This window comes from Protopterus annectens, chromosome 3.part1, assembly GCF_019279795.1.
Source record: "Protopterus annectens isolate FY-2018-M chromosome 3.part1, PAN1.0, whole genome shotgun sequence".
Classification (NCBI taxonomy): Eukaryota; Metazoa; Chordata; order Ceratodontiformes; family Protopteridae; genus Protopterus; species Protopterus annectens.
The window spans coordinates 1,617,152,810-1,617,157,996 of NC_056732.1; the positions used below are offsets into that span (position 1 = coordinate 1,617,152,810).

The 5,187-nt window shown below is 38.9% G+C and overlaps 1 protein-coding gene across 3 annotated transcripts in view; it reads right to left on the reverse strand.

Annotated features, from left to right (window-relative positions):
• The window catches only part of CALCR (calcitonin receptor), a 2,888,559-nt gene extending 2,883,785 nt beyond the window's left edge, over positions 1 to 4,774 (reverse strand). For all 3 annotated transcript variants that reach the window (XM_044067646.1, XM_044067647.1, XM_044067645.1), the window contains exon 1: positions 4,326 to 4,774. The gene's annotated coding sequence lies outside the window, so the exon portion shown is untranslated. The remainder of the gene's footprint in view (positions 1 to 4,325) is intronic.
• Between the last annotated feature and the right edge of the window lie 413 nt (positions 4,775 to 5,187).

The following is a 5,187-nucleotide window of genomic DNA, read 5'->3' on the forward strand; positions in this document are numbered from 1 at the left end:
GAGGATTGAAGTCAGAAAATAATGACAGACCTTTGAATTTCAGACTTCATACTCCAGAAAATTTGTTTCAATGCACAACATGTTATTCTATCAATTTTCTACATTTGTAAGAGCAATATAATCGTCCCTATTTTTCTGCCTTTGTCACCCTGTTATTTATGGCTTTGTCCAGATTTCTTGTTCTAATCGGTTGAGAGATATGCTTTGGTGTCCCAGTCCTTAAAGCAAACTAGTGATCAGTAAAGAATTTACACACACACACACACACACACACACACACACACACACACACACAGTTTTAAGAGGTTAATCCAGAACATTCCTGCCCTTTGCGAGTTGACCAAGTTGACCAATGATAAAACATACATTTGTGTTTGTTTGTTTGTTTCTGTCTGTTTGTGTGGCGGGGTGGGGTGAAGACAGTAGAAGGTGATGAGACATCGTACTTCTTGATAAAAAAGCTATTAATAAAAAGCTTACTATAATAAGCTGTGTCACTTCCCTGCAGTATGTATTTCCACTGGGCAACGCTGTTTTTAACCATGCCAGTGTCAAAGCTAACACTGGCTTGTGCTACAACTAGAGATAACAATGTTTCTGTTTGAGCCCTCAACCAATAGTACCCAATTTCTTCTGTTATTTTCTATTACGTACAAGGACCTATGGAAGAAGCAACTTTGGACTGACTGGACCTTAGGCCTATATGGCATGCCCCAGACTCAAATGACCCCTGATTTTCCAGAATGCCCCTGAATTTTCATCTTACTTTTTGTCCCACCCCCATAGTATTGTTGATTTTCTGGCAAATCACTGTGTGTTATGGTCACTCAATAATATCAGGCATTATAGTTATAGCTGTCAAACCTTTCACCTCCGGAATGTGGAACACCACCTCTCATATAACAACTGGACACAATGTAGAACACTTACTAACAACTTGAACTAGGAAGCTGACAGGATGGTTAAAATACATTAATTTATACATGTAAAACATTTTTAGATGAGATAATGTAATTTAGTATTATTTACTATGCATTTCAGTTAAAAAATGTTAATGATTGTGTAACAAACCTTTTCAAAGTACTACAAGGAGGAGTATGAACTTTTTTAGATGCACAATGAGGAGCGTTTCTCGTAGGCCTAATGAGGTAGCCTTGAGTGGTATGATTATAGTATCATGCCTCTTTTTACTAAGAGTCTACACCTAAACGCAAAAGGTGCGTCTTTATAAACTTTTAGGTGAACAAGAGTAGCATTTAAACTCTGTTCCCCATTTTGGTTCTTTGCCTGTCCATAAGTTTCAGCTGTGTCCTTGACTCTTGAGCAAAGAAGCTAAGAGCTCTGGTCCATTGGTTGCATTCATAATAATAATAATAATAATAATAATAACAATAATAACAACAACAATAAAATAAACAGCTCTTGGAATTAAGGTAGGACAGCATCGTGCACATTGTAAAATAGTGGGATAGCCCAAGTCATTCAGCTGGCTTCTGCAGCTTGTTCATTGCGTGGTGCTTTACCATGGTGCTGTGCATACCTTTCAGTTGCCCTTAATTTTCAGGAACATCCCTCACTTTGAGTTGAATTTTAGCTCTGTCCCTCTTAATCCCTTCTAATAATGGTGACTTTCTGAAAAAAAAAGTGGTGAATTACACTTAATAAATAATAATTAGGCCTATAGACTTATTTTACTTTAGAAAATGTATATTCATTCACATTCTATTGTTCTGTCATTGCCTCAAGTTAATAGCATTAATCTTTTAAAAGTGTTCCTGATTATTTCTGGATTTGTCCTTTTTTTCTGTGGAGATTTGCCCCTGATTGGTGGAGAGCCATGGTGCTGTTAAGGGTGAGGTCCACTTGACCACCTGGGTTCAGTCTTAACATGGACTGGTTAAAGTGTGGCAAAGGCTTCACTTTTGTGGTTTTAAGAGAAAGGGCAGTGAGGGTATTAAACAAACTGCACTAACAGAAGCTGGGGCCATAATATGTACCTACCACTAGTTCAACCCTTACAGTGGTAGGAGAGTGTAAATGTAGTTACAGAGTTTAGGCTTAAACAGCAGGTGCCCCAGCTGCATTATGTTTAACAGTCTTCTCTTTCCACACCTGTATGGAGTTTCAACTTTTGTGGCATGCAGTTCATTGCTTTAACTTACAGGCACTAAATTAATGATGAGATGATACCACAGTGTTGAACTGAGATAACAGTATACATTAAATTCTTCCCCATACAATAGATGGCTGTTTCGCACAGTGGGTCTAAATTAAGTTTTTGGCTGGTTTGTAGATTATGTTCTAACAGGAATGGGATCATCTCCGCATGCAAGCAGGCTCATTTTTTCTGCAGTAACAAAACAGGTGCATTTAGCCCATTCTTGGAATATCTGTTTAAAACATGGTACAGTGAGCCCCAGTGTGCATAAGATAGCACCCAATGGTGGAAGGTGCCTTGGGGGAGTTGGGGTCCAGAATGTATCAGGTGTAGCCACACTTAAAACTCAGCCACATATTTAAATTCTGCATAAGCAATGCCACTTTTAACTACCATTAGATAGGCTATTCCTTACACTTAGCATTAGTTAATTAAAGATAATGTAAAAGTTACTGAAGAAAAACGTGGCCTAAAAGTTAATTTAAGGGTAGGCAAGATTAAGGGTGTAGCTAGCAACACTCTTTGCATTCTACTGAGCATGTTTTTTTTTTCTGAGCGTACTATCAATATGTTTAGGTCACGCTGAGCCTACAACTGTCCAAAAGCCTTTAACAAAAGGTGCAATATTGCTAATCTAAAAATAATATTTGTAATAGTTTTAGGGAGAACAGCTGAACATTTTGCTTGCATTTATTAAATGCTGTGGGGGCAGCATCTTGAGGGATGTGTTCATTTCTAAGTTATAGGTGTAGGGGGTAGCACTAAGACCTTGTGAGTACAAACTAGAATTTTCTTGCTGCACCCCTGGGCATGATCACAAAAGGGTCTGCAAGATGTTGGTATATATGCCTTATTTCGGAATCATCCAGTTTTTTTGCTGATATTTAGGGCATGGACTTTGTACGTAGGTGAATTGTTGGGAGGAGGGGGTCCAGATTCTTTGTACTGGAAACATCCCCGGTTAATTCGGTAAATGTAATACTTACTTCATATTGTAAGTATATCGCAATTGCTTCTCAGCTGTAATCCTGCATCAGAAGGGGACACCTAGATATATCCTTTTTTAAGCACGCATTGTATCCGTAATCCATTTCTAGTGTCTCTGTAGAGACTCGCCGTTGATCTCCCGGTTGGTATTAGACAGTTATAAATGACCAAGTAACCGCAGAATAGTAAAAGCATTGGTGCGCTTCGCCAGACAATGCATTAACTTTGAGTTAGTGTTACTAGTACTAATGCACTACATCACAATTAAAAAAATGTTGTATCATTAACGTCTTAAAGTAGTTTGCCCTGCATTTCACTTTCCACCACAGCGGAAGACAAAGCAGATTTTCAAACAATAAACTATGACTCCTACATCTCAACAGCTATGCTTTAGGCATAGTGCCATGAGTTTGATCCTCAGATTTAGCCTTGCTCATTCTAGGTTTGCTGGTTTTAATCATGAACTTAACCATGTATTAAATAAGTGAACTAAACCAATACAAGGATTAAATAATATCTTTCGGCTTTTCCAGGTTAGAGGTCAACCAATACAAGGAGGAATTATTAATCATACAGGTCATCTATCTGATGACCTTATGTTCTCAGTAATAAGAAAGTGCTTCTCTTTCTGACCATTGGATATGGGTATTTTCATGGGCATACTTCTGTTAATGCTAACACACTAAGGTAGGAGCTTGTAAAAAAAGTTGAAAAGCATTTTTTTGGCTATCAATCAGTTCTCTTGTCTCAGGCAGTAATAATAAAACAGTATAATGTTTGGAAAGTTCCAAGGAGCTCTTGCAGAAAGGTCATCGCAGCTCCGTCCAAAATTCTCTTCGGTTCCTGTCCTCCTAAACATTAATATATTACTAATGTTATCTTTGATTTCTGACTTCAAGATGGTATGCTACGCATATTTCCATACAAATACGGTAAGAAGGGAGACACATTCTTTTTTTTTGTTTTGTTTGCTGTGTAGGAAGCTGCAGGATTACCCAAGTCTGCTAACAAATTTAAACTACAGAGCCAATCAAACTGCAGTCTACGGTTTTAATGAGCCATTCTTTTATATGGGCGTTCATTCACAGATAATTTTTAAATTGCAAACTGTGCATAGAGATTGCGTCTACAAGACATAACGCACTTTAAGTTATTCAAAATAAGTATTGCCAAGACTTACAGAACCATGTCTAGGACAAGCGATCCGCACACCCTACAGATCCACTCTTTTATACTGCTGCTGCATGAATGAAGGACAATCCAAAAACGCACCTTCTCCACGGTGAGACCCCCAGTAAAAAGCACGACTTAAGTCTTACAGGAGCTTTTACCCTTTGTAATTTCCAAAAAAAAATATGTATATATTAAGTCTTTCCATATCAGAATTCCAAGTGAAAATCCATAAAAGTGAGATTTGATTGTTAGAAGCCGACTCTGTGCAAGCGTGGCTAGTGGTTACTTTGGCTATGTCTGTCCCCAGATGCAGGTATTACTGAATGCCTAGTATCAAGCCTTGAGGTATAAGACTGAAGGCATGCAACTGCAGGGATTACTGACGGAAGACAGTACTGAATAGGCATATAGCAGGCATGCAGCAGGAGTGCGGTCTACTCTACACACACTATCCACGCTCAGCCTTCCTCATGGAGATAGAGTGTGTGCGTGTGTATGGGGAGGGGGGCTCCTCCTCTCTCACCCACGCCTACATGGCAGCAACTCTTAAAGGCACAGAGTCCTTTTTATCAATGAATACAATCAATACCTACCTGAAAATGTAGCATTCCTGAGCAAATAATAGTATAAAATAGCATCTGGCTGACTGTACTCCAAACTCATTCACAAATAAGTAGGATTCCATAGGGAATTGGAAGGACGTTTCTGAAGACCCTTAACTTACTGAAACCATTGTGACTGCTAAAGCAGCGTGCTGACCAGACAGCTCACTCTGTTGTGCCATCTTCTTAACCCGACTTGTCAGCTGTACCTCAGTGGTGTATTCTGGAAGGAAAGACAGGACAGTGACCATTGTCATGCATGTTCAG